This window comes from Triticum aestivum, chromosome 4D (assembly GCF_018294505.1).
Source record: "Triticum aestivum cultivar Chinese Spring chromosome 4D, IWGSC CS RefSeq v2.1, whole genome shotgun sequence".
Lineage (NCBI taxonomy): Eukaryota > Viridiplantae > Streptophyta > Magnoliopsida > Poales > Poaceae > Triticum > Triticum aestivum.
The window spans coordinates 270,809,091-270,824,848 of record NC_057805.1 but is presented as its reverse complement, the minus strand read 5'-3'; the positions used below and the strand labels follow the sequence as shown (position 1 = coordinate 270,824,848).

Sequence of the window (15,758 nt, the reverse complement as noted above, 5' to 3'; positions counted from 1 at the left end):
ATAACTCCAATTTTTCCAAGAGATTGGCCTAAATGTGTGGTTTGATTTCTCTTACCCATGGCATATAATTTTTCCATGGTGTCAAATAGGGAAGATATATATTTTTTAGAATATATTTTTTAGGCCAACAGGGAAGCACATTTTAAGAAAGGGACAAATAAGGAATTATTCTACTCCTAAAGGTCGAGGAGCAAGTTCTTCCCTTGGCTTGTACACCATTGTATTATTGGTTGTCAAAAACTCCATATGATAACTTCAACAGAACATGTTGGTAGTGCCTTTCTCAGACACCAGAACAAAGAGAGGACTGTGCCGGAAACTAATTGTGCTTTTCTCAATGCTCAGTATAACTCCAATTTTTTTAAGAGATTGGCCTGAATGTGTAGTTTGATTTCTCTTACCCATGGCATGTAATTTTTCCAGTTAAGTGGATTGTCCAGAGTTAACAGCCTTAAGTTTATCCTATTTCTTAGTTCAACAAATATACATAGGTAGGTAAGAACATTGCATAGCTCACGTGCAAATTACAGAAAGAAATCAAATAACAGGTTTTGACAACTAGATGTTAATCCATGCTAAAGTATCTATCTAATCTGCAACTTATAGTTGGATAAACAACATTATTTACTCAGGAAAGTAAAGTGGTGTGCAAATAGTAAGTAGGCACTGACATAATAACCCAAGAAAACATACTTACAAAGGTATGCATTATTTTTTATCATAACAAGTACTCCATATATAACCAATTGTCCAATTATAAAGACAAAGCAGATGAGCCATAGAAAAACTTCAACGCACACTAAGCAGATGAGCCATAGAGATACAAGCAGCTTCTGAATTCCATACAAAAATGAAAGGTTCCATTCAAAATAGAACTTACATCTGTTTAGTTCCATAGAAGTAGACCAGACGCTTATTTTTAACAGAAGGTAGACCCCATTGCTCTGGTTCACTTATCTGCAAAGCATGCAAATAGCAAATTCAAATAAAACAAACTGAAACACAAGGAAAATAATTTATATGAAATTTTCTCCCGCCCAGAAATAGTCTAACATCAGCAAAGGAACAAATTAGCACATTCTGCAGTTAACTTAATACCTCCTTGGTAAATACAGCCACACAGCGATTAAGTATGCAGGACAGTGAAAAAAGGCGTGAGGGGACAACAAAATGCCTAGCACTTAATCGTGTTAGGCGTTCGCTTAGGCGAGATAAGCACTATGCAGTGGCAAGACACACAATTAGCACCTAGAGCTTTCTTTATCACTGATGCAGGATGTCTATGTAACAGTTTCGAATTCAACTGACCATGTAGAATAGTTACTAAGAGCATCTACAGCCGGAGCCCTCATATCGTCCCCAAACATCCGGGCAGCCTGCCCGGTCACTGCCCAGACAGCAAATTGCCACCCAACTGGACCTCGCATAGTCAGCCCAAATGTGTGGGCTTACCGGCACTCCCCAAACATAGCCCATATCTGGGGCGTACCGGACACACCCGGACGCGTCCGCCACGTCGGATCCGGCCTAAGATAGCCCACCCCGCCCCTGCCAATACCCCACCCGGACCAAACTCTAGTCAAAGTCCTCACTCTTGACCGCTCCGTCTCCACTGCCCCGTCTCCTCCCCTCCTCGTGCTCTCTCCTTCACCATGGCATCAGATCCGGCAACGAATCTGACACAATCGACTGGGAGGCGCTCGTCAAGAAGGATTCCAGCTCGTCCTCTCCAGACGACGAGGAGCTCGCGTTCCGCATTGCCCTCCGCCGGTCACTGGTGGATAGGAGCAAGAGCTCGAGCTCCACAGCCTCCTCGATGGCCCGGAGGGGCAGCTGCGGCTCCGCGTCGGCCTGCGACCGCACATTGCAGTTTTCGCCAGGCAGCTGGCAACCGATGGCGCCCAGCACCTCCAGCCATTGCTCCTCTCAGGCGGTGTTGAGTGCTTGTCCCAAGCATCGCCGAACCCATGGCCGCGGCTGCCTGAGTCAAAGGCACGGGCCTATCGCCATGCAAGGCAGAGGGCGGCGCCGACCGCCTCCAGCCGGTCCGGCTACGGATCTTGCAGTTCCATGCTAGAGCCGCTTTCGCCCGCCGCCAACGATGACGAGATCCTCCGCGACGTCATCCGCCGGTCCTTCCACCTCAGCGGAGACGGACGCCCGCCGCTGCCGCCGCAAAAAATGCGACGGCACTCCGCATCAGAATCGAGGGCACGCTGCAAGGCAGAAGGCGGCTACCGCGAAGAAAGCCGCCTGTATCGCGAGGGCACACCCGCGCCGCCCGGCGTCTGGTTGGGATCCGCTCGTCCTCCTCCGGCAACAGAACTACCGACGACGATACCGCCCCTTCAGCGTCGGCGCCTACACAGAGGACTACCCATCACTCCGAAGACCCTAAGGGGAAGCGGTCGGCAGGGAAGTGGTGAAGTTTGGCGGCCTCTTCCAGTATCTATCTATCGTTTATCGTAACTAGGTGATGAACATTTTGTGTCTGGTTGTATCTATGTGATGATGAAACTTGCTATCCCCCAATATATGTTTGCTATTGCTATGTTCAAATTGCATCTATGTAAATGTGGAACACGTTGCATGGGTTGTATGGCTTTGGGGGCGGACATTTGAGGAGGACGGCTATGGATGCGGAGATATGGGGGGTGACCGGTCACTCTCCACGGACACACTCGGGCGCGTCCGCGGACATATAGGGTGCCAAATTTGGCAATCGTTGTTGTAGATGCTCTAAGCATCTCAGCAAACAAATAGCTTAACCAAGTATGCAGCATGTAGCGAGTGTGGTACTAACATTAGAAGTTTTGAATTTCGAAAATAATTGTGCAGCAAGTGTAACTATTGAAAACAACGTTGAGAAGGAAATTTGTTGAGTCATGCAAACATTAGCCAATGATGAGAATCAAATGCAGAAGGTTTATGAAGTAAACTGCCAACCATGGAACACCAATATACAGTTTGATTTTTTTAGCTCTAAGCCAAACCACTTAACAAAAATAACATGCATCACGCACTTATTACAGCTCAATGAATTCATTAACTGAACAAGAACTTTGGACAAGGTTATGTCCCAAAAGAAGAAAATATTGAAGATAATCAATATTCCTGGACAAAAGTAAATAAATAGGATTAATCCAGTGAGAAAAAAAGTTCAAGGGCCAACATAAGGTCGGGTCATAGCTTAGGTACTTATTATCCCTGTCTCTAAAGATCCATTAATGCTAATCAAGCAATTAAAAGATTGCATTTAACATGCCAAAGTGAAACCGTAAGTTGTGATTACCGTAAGTTGTTCACAAATCACAGAGAACCTTGCACCAGTGTAAACAAGGTGGTCCAAGGGCCAACATAAGGTCGGGTCATAGTTTAGTTATTTATCCCTATCTTGAAGATTCATTAATGCCAAGCAAGCAATTAAAAGTTCGCATTTAGCATGCCAAAGTGAAATCACAATTTGTTCGCAAGTCACAAAGAACCTTGCACCAGTGTAAACAGGTACTAATGGGTCCTAAGAGCAAAACACTAAGAATGAAATTGGAACCTATGCATCTAATAAACTTGAACAAATCACAATGAATAAAGAGCACATTATGTAACTAACAAACTTCGAACAGCAGGCGCAGGGATGTATATCTTTATCTTTATCTTTACCTAATATTAAAAGACGGAGGCTTTCATAGTTCTCCATACGTCACTTCTTTATATCCATTGATTTTGTGTTAATAACGAAGATTGACGGCTGAGATCTCTCCTTTTTTTTAATGTTAACCATCCTCCTGTCCTTCTTACGTAATCCTGTCCCGCACGATAAAAAAAAAGGGAGCAAAAGAACTAGCAAAACGGAAAGAAACAGAACACACAATTTACATGGAGCCATGCGGAGTCCTAACAGAACACCTTAAGTCCCCCCCATTCCTTTCTAATGGAGAGGAAAAGGTCGCTCCTTCTCCTCTTTCGATCAGCCGGGAAGATCTTCCAGCAGTAAAATAGACCTTGACATACTGGCACAGCGACGCCCACCAGCCACGGCACGGCACAACCAACCAGTGCTCTCAGCAAGCACATCCACAACGGAGGCACAATCACACACGACGGCAGCGGATCCACACCAGATGAGGGGGGCCGTGAGCTCTTAGGGAGGAACAAGCCCGCCACGAAGCAGGCACGAAGGAACGAGGAGATGAGGGAGGCCGTCAGAGCGATGCGGCTGAGCTCGACGATGACAGGGAAGGAGAGCGAAAGGCGGACGGTGATGTCGGTGATGAGCGACGAGCTGAGAAAGTCCACGGGGAGGGTGAGCTGGAGCATGTGGAACACTGGCAGCGTGATGGCGAGCGCAACGACAAGGCCGGCGAGGACAACAGCAAGTACACGAGTGCTGGCAGAGCAGGCTCATGTCCATCTTGACGCCCACGGAAAATAAAAAGGAGAATGAACGTGAGGTGCCTCATGAACCAGAACAATGAGGCCTCTGAGTCAGGGCCAGCGCCAGCAGCCCAGCACTCTAAAAATCGATCCCCCCAGAGCCACACAGCAGCAGAAGCAGCGCCAGACGGAGTCAAGGGGGCCAGAGCACCAACCAGTGGAGATGACTGAGGAGAACGAGCGGAAGGGAAAGAAGGGTGGAGAAGAGGAACCACGCATCGCACAATGCATCCAGTGTTAGGTGATAGTTCTTTCTGGTGCCGTGCACTGTAGGCATACATACTATACAAATTGATAGTCCTAATTAACCAGATGTAGCTCCTCCAGAAACAAATAACCCTTCTTTGCACATGATGTATCTACACATACATCACAAACATCATCAGAAACAAATCCTAAAGTGCTGGTCTGCTCTGGTCAGTTTCTTTGTTTATGTACTGCAGAAGTTTCAAGGACCAAACTATTCTGCCAATTAAATTATGCAGCCCGTCACTGAGGTTAATTGAAGAGGATAGATTTCTTGAGTCATTCGTCTGGTTCCAATATCCAGTGGCAAACTCTGTTTACTTTGAGATAATCTGAACTTTTCTTTTACCTTCTCTTGATATGTTAAGAACACCACTACACGAGGTAGTACAAATTTACAAGTTAAGAAGCCTACTTTCTACTAGACATCTAATGATATATCCCAAGATCTAATGCTATATGTGTTGTTGTTCTTTATTCCAACGAGACCTAGCATTAGCATGGGTTCTAAACTTCTGACCCACTCTGCTGCAGTTTTTTCTATTTTTCGTTAGGACTAACTACTAGACTCCGGGCTGGCTTTATTCTTCAGGTTAATACGTTCAAGTTGCAATGGTATAAATGTACTTTAACGTTTCAGTAAAGTTCGCGTATGCCGTTGCTGCTTTCTTTTTTCTGTGGCAGCACGAGAGTTCAATTTGTAGTCGTAATTGTCTCGAAGGAGGCTAATAGAGCCAAATTTATTCTAGAGGAAGAAAGATTTCAATACATTGATCTAGGACTCCACAAAAGCCATGGAGCTTGACGATGCGGCCATCTCCTACCTCACAAACTGCGTGGCCATTTACATCGAGATGGGCCAAGTGAGCTCTCTTGTCATCCATAGTTTCTATTGTTGTTTTATTGACAGTCCTAATTTTGAACTTAGTTTAATAAATTGCTTACGTTATTCCAGCAGTAAGAATTTAATAAATTCATAAATAGTTGGAGGCATAGAATACACCAATCATTCTAGATGTGAACTTTTATTAATAAGTGTAGGGAGTAGCTCATGGAGGATGACCCTCATGTCCAGCTCGATGAGATTAGTTTTTATGTTTTAAATATTCACGTGACTCGATGGTAGGTGTGTCTTGCTGTGGCCGAGCTCACCGCCTTGGGATTGGCCTCGTTCAGACGCGTTTAGGTAAGCAGAACACAATGGGCATCGTCGATGAGGGAAGGAGGATAAGTGGCGACAAGGATGGGATGCCCCATGAAATAAAGGACGTGGACGTGTGTGTTGGGATCGGGTGATTATTGTTTTTCCGTTGCAAAGCACGGGCATTTTTACTAGTATATCCAAAGTCCAAACGGAGTTAAGACATGTCACTCAAATCCTACCTGATTCCCAGTTCCTTTAAACTCTAAATTACCAGCAACGCGAAATATTATCAATAATAAACCAGCAGCTACAAGAAAGAAGAAGGAAAACAGGAAATGAAACTAGTTAAGCTGCGATAAAACATAGGAATATCACCTAATCTCCAAAGCTCGGGAAAATGAAACAAGAAACAGCTTCTCGACTCAAAGATCCCTTTTTCCATATCCTAAACCGTGTGCATACCAAATCTCACTGGTAAGCAGCAAGAAAAGCACAAAACTAGAACAGGTTAACAGCTAAAACAATCAAATCGGAGCAAGAGGCCATCGAAAAACCTAAGATTTAGCCAAAATGGCAGCATGGCAGGCCCCACAAGGCGCGCCTTCCACCGAAACCCTAAGAAAGCTAACCCGAGTTCCCAAGCCACGGGCTACAGATGAGAAAGAAGCCCAAACTCACCATGGCTGGCCACGCGGGGAAGCCCTTCATCTTGGCGAGCACCAGGTCGCCGACCTTCCACTGCGCCGCGGCCGACGCCGCTGCGGCAGCCGCAGATGCGCCGCGCTTCCTCCTCGCCGGCGCCATCAGTCTCCCGGCAACCAGCCGGCCGCAGCGCCGCCACCGCCTCCGGGGCGGCGGTTAGCGCACAGTGCACGAGGCTGTGTAGCGGCAGCAGGCCGCAGCTCGTGCCGGAGGCAGCAGGGCGCCCGGTGGTCGTCCTCCCCCTCCTCTTCCCTTCAGCTTTAACAACGGCGGCGGCAGGCAGCGGCGAGGGGAAGAGGAATTTTACTTATTTTTATTATTCTCTTCTGCTCTCATTTAAAACAATAATGAGGCTGGCCAACTCCCATGGAGAAGGCTCCCTCCTCGATCGCTTCCTTCGCTCGCCGTTAGATCATGGTTGAGCGAGTTTTTTTTTGTCTGCCGTTCGTTGGATCTCGCTGAGAATTGACTCATGTCGTTTTGACCGCGTGGTGAAATCTGGACAGTGTATGGCGTGTGGGCTCGGGCTAGATCCGATTGGCTGGGTCAAACTTTTCTTGGTGTGCGCGTGCCTCTCCACACGCGCCGCGCCCTCCGCGTCGTGCGGAGTGGGCGAGCTCGTCTGCAATTGGCTAGAGAAAGATAGAGGATGGACTGCCGCGCACGAACCCGCCCCGCAAACTATGACGGATGGGCCTTGTTGGCTGATGGTCTCACACAACGGTTGCTGGGCTTGTTTTCTTCCGCGTGCGTATTGACCGGGTCATCTAGCGGGAGATAAAAATCGTCCCACGCTGCGCGGCGCGACGTGCGTCCCATGCCCTTCCCACGCCGCGTCAGTCAAACACCGGCCCTCTTTCTCCCAATCCCCGCAGCCGCCGCGCCCGGCACACCTCCCTCCTCCACTTCCCCCCGCACCCCACCCTTCCCCGTCGAGCTTGTTCCTCTAGCCACCCACTCGTCTCCTCTCTCTCTCTCTTCTAGCTTCCTCCTCCTTCCTGATCTCTGCGTCGGCCGGACCGCGAGAGGAGCGGCGGTGGCGGAGACGCTCCGGTAGCGGCATCGAGTTGCGAACCCCAGGACCAGGTCTGGGGGTTCGGTTCCAAGGCGCGGACGGCTTCTCCGTCTATGACGCCGGGGCAAGTGCACACCCCAGTCCCCTCCTCCTGCGCGAACCCTACGAGAGAGAGAGAGAGAGAGGAAGATGAGAGGGAGGGAGAGAGCATGACCGGCGTCGGCCTGCGTCGGCGAGGACGGGCGCGACCTGGAGGTTGGCCGCTGCTCGATCCGCTCTTGGATCGGGAGCTGCGACGAAGTTGGGGTTCGGGCGCGTTGCACCGGAGGCTGCACTCCACCTCTTCCTCGTGGTGCGGCGGACGGCGGCTCTTGCGGTCGTGCGGCCGACGGCGGCCTCAGTGGGTGGTCGATGACACTTGCAGCTGGTGCTCTACCCATGGATTCCGGCACAACTCGAAATACTCAGGTGGTCAATTAGAAGCCCCTTTATTTATATATTTTGGGATTGCTAATGGATAAATCTCAATTTGAAATGTTAGTTGCGAGTTCGTTCTTTTGCTCATGATGCGATTTCTTTTGCTAGCACAAATTAGGCCTCGGCCAATGGTGGAGAAGACAGACTACAGGGACGAGCCGCTGGAGCACGTGTTCATGGGATGTTCGCGCGCAAGATGCAGAAGTTCGCCGGAAGGAAGAAGAGCTGGCCGGTGAGGATGAGGAGAAGGCGGGATGCGAGGTGCTTGCACGCGCAGCAGCAGGAGGTCGTCCGTGAGGTGCTCCTCTGGATGCTCCCTTCCGGCGTTGGGCCTAGGTGTTCAACGCCGCCCTCACCATCCCCTTCTTCCATTGGCTCATCGGCCCGTCGGAGGTCAGAGATCTAATACTCCACACTGCCTCCCATCAATTTTCAGATATATACAAGGTTTATCATCGCCCCATGGATCATGTGTTGTTGATTAACCAGGTTATTGAGGTGGAGGTCAACGGTGTGAGGCGGAGAAGTGGAGTGCTTATAAAGAAACACAGGTATGTATGAATATGATGGATGCTTCCATTGCCAACTGATGAAATGCATGTCTCGTGTTTGCGCAGCTGCTGCCTGGATTCGCCGCTGCCGCCTCCAGTCGCTTCCTCCTGGGCATCCCGTCTCTAGCAAGGTAGTTCTGTTCCAGTCCCAGCTGTTCTCCTAGCCTTCGTGCTTGATTGCTACGAGTTCTTGTTGTGTGTGTGCTTGCTGGCTTAGTGATGTGTGTGTCCAGGCACCCATTGTATTTTTTTGCTGGCTTGCTGTTGCGTGCATGATTGTTGTGGCTAGCTTGGTGGTAGCATCATACATATTGTTCTGGTTGGTTAGCTTCATGCTCTAAAGCTAGGATTTTAATTCTCTGAGTGTAAGTAATGTATTGTTATATCAGATGAAATATATGCAGGCATTGCTAACATGATTTTGCTTATAGGCGGAAGTATATTTTTTAAATCCATCTGTTCAATTCTTGGACCATTCTTTACTAGAAGTCCAGAACTATGTGATTTGGTAATTGTGTCAAAGCTCGCCTGGTTGTGCTGTATTGCATTGTGAATGCTATGTTGTTGGGGAATCAGCGAGCTTGGTTATATTTCTGTGGTCGTCATGTTAACTGGTGGCTGTAGCGCTCGCTTGCTAGCTACGAGTTCTTCTTGTGTGTTTGCATAGTGGCTTAGTTATGTGTGTGTGTCCGGGCACCTGTTGTGTTTTTTGCTGGCTTGTTGGTGCGTGCATGATTGTTGTGACTGGGCGCTGGCTGTTCGGTGTTGGGCTGCTGATGGCATGCTACCTGCTTCAAAAAAAGGAATGAAAGGAAGCATTTGTTCATAGAACAAATATATTGTAAATTTTTCATGGAAAGCCTGCATATTTAGCAAGGAAAAGGAGTCTAGAGAGCCTTAGGTTCTTGTTATGTGTTGATTTTGCAAAATTTCTGCAGTTATATATTTGCTCAATCCAAAACACAAATTGTACTCAACCTTCAGTATAATGTATTTCTAATTGTTCATAACTACTTAATTTTTTTTGTGATTTTGCAAGATATTGAAATTATTGTATTTTGAAATTGTTATACTGATTCCTCGATGCTCTGTTCATGGCTTTTTTCTTATTTTATCCTTCTTTGCTTTTTTCCTTTCCTACAAGAAGATGTCGAGTCATGTAATATGTTCAAAGAAGAGAGAATCTGCATTTTATGAATCCTTTCTTCTTTCTTCATTGTTACTTCAAGTTAGTGAATTCATTTAAGTTGTATTGAGCAGCTTCATGTGATGGTTTCTTCATCTACACATCTTATTCAGTCACGAGGCCAGTAAGATCTTTTGCCTTTTAGAAAAAGGGAGATGCCATTTAGACCTTACTCTTCCAACTTGATCTTTAACTTGCTACTAGTGTTTCTAATCATTTTCCCAAGCATTTTTTATTTGCTTCAGAGAATGAGCTCACCTTATTCAGTGGATGTGCCAAGTAAAAAATTTAGAAACTGAGCAATTAGTTCCACTCTTAAAATTTGTACAGCAGTCCAAATTATCCAATAAATCATTTGTTAGCAGGGTCAAATTATAGAAGTTGAATCAGTTGTTCCAAATTACCCAGTGAGACTTATTCCATTTGTTTATCCTTTTGTCCTTTTAATCAAGAACAATGTTTTGTAAATTAAAGGTATTTTAATGTTTCCTGTTCTCCATATGCAGTTAGTGTATAATAGCTGCTAATTTTTGCTTTATGTACTTCTTTAGAAAATGCTGCTGAAGGTAAGAGTAAGACAATGCTAGATATAACTGATGCTAATATGCTGCTAAAGGTAGGAATACGATGGCATGCCCATAATTTCAGGATGATTAAAAGGTTGGTTAAGGCCGGAAATAAATTGATTGGGTAACTAAATTAAGAAGTACTATCAACCTATCCTCCTTTAGGCTATCCTCTTTCTTCTGTTGGAAATTATCGTCTCCTTTAGGCTATCCTCTTTCTTCTGTTGAAAATTATTGTCTCCTATTCATTCTGTGAACTTCCGCACAAATGACACTCTATTTTCAAGTTGTTCTTTCCATTTTCTTTAAGGAGCTCCTTCAGTTAGTATGCTTGAATATTACAAATCTTTAAATTTGCACTTTGTTCGTATATGTCCGACATGCCTTAAAGTTCTTGCTAGAAGGTTAGAAATAGAGGAGCTGGACATGGATGGCGAGAAGGCAGCCAGACCCGAGTTCGCCTACCCCTACTGCTATGAGGACCATGAGGTCGCCTCCTTGTGCGCGCATGTAGAAGAGGAGCACCCATTGGAGTGGAGATATAGTTTGCACAATGTTCTGGTCCAGCAAAGTATTTTAGATGTGCAAAAGAGTAGTAGGGTTTTTGGCATGCCTTGGGGTAGAAAATTAATATTGATCTTGAAACCTCGAGATAGAAAAAAGAGCTTTTCACATTTGTTGCTGTTGAATTCCGACTAGCAATTATATAACCCTCAGGCCTCAGTAGCAATTATGTGACCTTCTTATTTGTTCTCAGGTTACTTGCCTTCTTCTTTCAACCCATCTCTCTAAGAATTATAGGGCAGGTTTTGTAGGGCAGGTTAAAGAACCCAATACAATGCTCTTTGAGTCAAGTTTTTTTATATTCTCTGGCATGATTGTTGTGTGCACTTCTTACTGAAGATTATCCCGGTGTATTTGCTTTCAGAAAAGAAAGAGATGGTTCAATGTGCGCTTCATATCATCACATCGAATGGAATAATCGAATAGGCTTATATATCATCATATCTGCACACATAATCTATTCTATGATTGTTTACCTCTTTAGTCTACTGTTGTTAGATGATGAATTTATGCTTTTTTATGCCAAGTAGTTGAATTTGTGCGCATCTTCTCATGGATCATACTTAGATTTTGCAATTGTGGCCCATAGGGCCATGCTAATTAGTGCTGGCCATGATTAGGAGTAAATTTATACAGATTTTTATTTGCATGTTATTTTGTCCAGCATGGAAGGCACCAATGGTGCTAATGTTATGCTTATTTTATTTGATAAAAAATTATACGTACAAAATCTGCTTGAAGTTTTAACTGTAACTGTATGTCTGCATTGGATAATTTCTTGGACTCATGTACAGTAGCTTGCATGATCTTTTCTTGGCATGCCAGGAAAAAATCTTTTCAAAACAAGCCCATAGGAAGTATAATCAGGCATATTTAGCTGCAAAAGTTTCTTTCAGCAGGCTTTTCCATGTTGATATATCTGGATGGTCCGAGTTTCAAAAGATTTTCTTAGAGACGTTAGGTAAATCTGGCTATAATGGCCCTCCAGATCGTAGGAATGATCCTGCAAAATTCCTATGTATGCTTGCCTATGTCTCAGTTTCACATGAATTTATACATACCTTCTAGCTCAATTTTCGTGCCTTTTTTGGAATGCCTATGCATTTATGACATATATGGCTTTTCTCTTATAATCTGAAGAGTCTTTAAAATTATTGATATATTATAAATGACTAATTGATAATAGAAGAGTTCTAGGGTTTATTACGTTCTACAATTAGCATTCATTAGGAACCAAGACGGCAATCCTCCAAACATTTTAGCAACTTCCTATGTTCTTTTTGCATGTAGGCACAATAAAAAGTTTATAGAAACACTACTTTAAAAAAAATTAAAGGTCTCTTAACTGGTCTACACATGCTGTTGGGTATATGTATATTTTTAGGACCAGAATCTGTGTTTTTTAAACACTTTTGTGAACACACACCAAAGTATATGTTTTTTCACGCATAAGGATCTAAATTCTTAGCGTCGGTATTAGCTCAAACACAAGATTACTAAAAAAACACACTTATTTTCAAGGTGACATAATTTTGAATGGGGCTCTGGGCTACGAAATTAAAAGGCGTAGATACAACTCAGGTAGACGACAAGCCACCATTTTTTCTTCTATTAAAGGAAATTAAATTTGCTCAATATATGCCTGCCCACAACTAATAAGCCAACTAAATCATGGATTTTGTTTCGGATGCAACTCTGTGCTACCAAAATGTCTCATTGTAGATAGAAGCCACCTTTTTTTTTTCTTGAAGGAGATTAAAATTGTTGCCATATGTGCTTGCCCATAACTAAACCAACAAACTACGGATTTTCTTTTCAATGTCCACATGGATTCAACGGGTCTCTGCACCATCTGAGACTTTATACAACCAAATAAGAATGTGTATATATCATCTCATTGTACACAGGAACACACCATTTATGGGGCTAAAGAATATTTCATTTATTATCACACGTGCTTGCCCAGACATATTTTTTAAATGAGACTCTATACTATCAAGTTAAAGGGGATTAAACCATGCAATTGTTTTTCATCGCGGACATGGATTTAGCGTGCCTCTGCTAATTTAGTGACCACTCTATGATTTTTGTGAAGTTTGCAACTAAAAGAGATTAAATTTGTTGTCATATGTGCTTGCCCGTAACAAAATCAACTGAACCATGGATTTCTTTTCATCGCTAACATGAAATCAGCAGGTCTCTGCGCCATTTGGCGTAACAAAATCAACTAAACCATGTTTTTTTCCTTAGGTTTCTTATCCTTTTCCCTCTTTTTTTCCAGGAAAAATATGCATGGCCAGGTTTCTCATCATGATAACCATGTTTTCAAACTTGCTAAAAAAATACAACCATGCCAACTTTACTCCCTCATCATAGTGCCCATATTTTCAAACTAAACATATTCATATTATGCAAAGTTCCCCTTTTCTCATACTATTATTTAACAACGTAATAAACATGTTTAAAAAATAGCATGATTTAGTTGAAGGTTCTTGCAGCATGAAACTATTTTCATCGACAACATGTCTTCAGCAGGTCTCTGCGCCATTTGGCGCAACGGGTTAACTAGTTCTAACCTATAAGGACCCTAGCCAACTTGGCTTCAGGGAGCTCCCCCGATTTGGTTCACTTCTGACCGTCAGATCAGTCATCTATAGCGCATTTGGGCCGTCAGATCTTCACCTTGTGCTTAAACCTAATTTCACCTCGCAGTCGTTTACACTAGCCAGTGACGGGTGGGCTCGTCTCGTGCTCTCGTTGGTTGGGTGAGCCTTTCCCATGTCCGCCAGGGATTCACCAATCCCCTCCGCCTGCGCCCCACGCTCGACCTGCAAATGTTACAACCAAGGTTGGGCCTTGCCGGAGGAGTTTTATTCAAAGCGAACTGTCAAGGGGGTCCCATAAATCACCCAACCGCGTTAGGAACGCAAAATCAAGGAACATAACACCGGTATGACGGAAACTAGGGCGGCAAGAGTGGAACAAAACACCAGGCATAAGGCCGAGCCTTCCACCCTTTACCAAGTATATAGATGCATTAATTAAATAAGAGATATTGTGATATCCCAAAAATATCCATGTTCCAACAAGGAGCAAACTTCATCTTCACCTGCAACTAACAACGCTATAAGAAGGGCTAAGCAAAAGCAGTAACATAGCCAAACAACGGTTTGCTGGGAAAGGTGGGTTAGAGGCTTGACATGGCAATATAGGAGGCATGATATAACAAGTGGTAGGTAGCGCAACAAAGCAATAGAGCGAACAACTAGCAAGCAAAGATAGAAGTGATTTCGAGGGTATGGTCATCTTGCCTGAAATCCCGCTAGGAAGAAGAACGAGTCCATGAAGAAGACAAACGGACGTAGTCGAACGAATCCTCACAACCCCGGAACGAAACCGAAGCTAACAAGAGAAGCAACCCGGAAAGAAACAAACAACATAGTAAACAACCACCACATACACATGGCCTGATGCACAAACAAGTATGATGCATGTCCGATTTAAAGAGGCATGGCATGGCAAAGTGCAACAAACAACACTAACAACACTACAAATTAAGTGGAGCTCAATATGCAACGAGTTGCATATTGACGAAACGCCACATAAGATTATTTAGTTCTCTCTCGGTTATGTACCCAACAATATTAAATGTTGATTAACATGGCAAGAGGCGAGGCATAAGAAAACTACCTATCTAGGCAAGTTTAAATGAGGCCGGAACAACAAACAACAATTCCAGAAAATCCTCATGTGCATATTTTAGATTTGGTACTGTACTGCCATAAACACAATTTTAATGTTTTTAAACAGCAAAATAAAGTGCACCAAGTTAATATATGCATTTTTCTACCCCATTTACATATAAAGTTTATTTAAATCCGAGCTACGGTTATTTAGTTATGAAATAAATCATTTTAACATGGCATTTATACAAATTTAAACAAACAGCAAGTTTAAACATTTTTAACATGGATGAAAGTAGCATATTATGAAACTAGACAAAATTCTAAGCATTTTACATATTTAAATCATTTTAAACCGATGCATGGTTAATTAGTTATTAGATGTATGAACATATAGGGGTTTTTCTGTAAAAACTGCAGCTCTTGGATAATAGCTAAATCGCAGAGACTGAAAAAAAACCAGGAACTGGGCCGCAACAGGGGCGGCTGGGCGCTCACCAAGGGCTCGGCCCAGTTGGAAGCAGAGCAGGCCGGCTTTGGGCGGCGGGGCTGGGCCTTGGCGTTGGGCCTCGCAGGCAGATCAAAGCGAGAGGTAGGGCGTGGTCAACGCAGGGGGGCGGTGTTCTGTCGCTCGAAGCAGAGGCGAGGCAAAAGGCAGGGGCGAGGTCGACACGGCGACGCTGGGGCTCCGGCAAGCGACGGGGAGGCCTGCGGGAGGTGGGATGAGCCAGACGACGTGGACTCCGTCGAAGGGTGCGGTCGGTGGAGCCCTTGGGAAATGGACGAGCTCCTGTGGGGGAAAAACATGGCCGGCGGTTAGGACGTGGAGAGGAGGAGGCAGAGGCAAGGTCGTGGTGGAACGGCTGCTCACTTAGGCGACGACGACGGCAAGGCCGCCGGAGGCCTGGGTCGGAGCGGAGGAGAGGCCGGGGAAGCTCCATGGCGACGGCGGCGAGCTTCCGAGGGACGCGGCTGGGACGAGCGGGCGCTCGCTGGATGCGTCGTCCTCCTCGCACAGTAGAAGAAGGGGAGGCCAGCAGGGTTCTAGACGGCAACGCGGTGACTGGACGGCGAGGTAGGAGACGACAGCTTGGCGCGGGACTTGGCTGGGGCGGTGAAGGCGCAGGGAGGGAACCGAGACTTGGCGCGGCATGGCTTGAAGAAGGCCTCGCGGAGACAAACTCCGGGAA

At 45.2% G+C, this 15,758-nt stretch overlaps 1 protein-coding gene across 1 annotated transcript in view; it reads right to left on the bottom strand.

The window, feature by feature from the left end:
* Positions 1-6,915, bottom strand: part of LOC123097440 (protein HUA2-LIKE 2) — a 45,237-nt gene extending 38,322 nt beyond the window's left edge. Inside the window, exons 1-2 of the transcript XR_006447193.1 lie at positions 6,503-6,915; positions 881-957 (exon numbers count right to left, since the gene is read on the bottom strand). The gene's annotated coding sequence lies outside the window, so the exon portion shown is untranslated. The remainder of the gene's footprint in view (positions 1-880; positions 958-6,502) is intronic.
* Between the last annotated feature and the right edge of the window lie 8,843 nt (positions 6,916-15,758).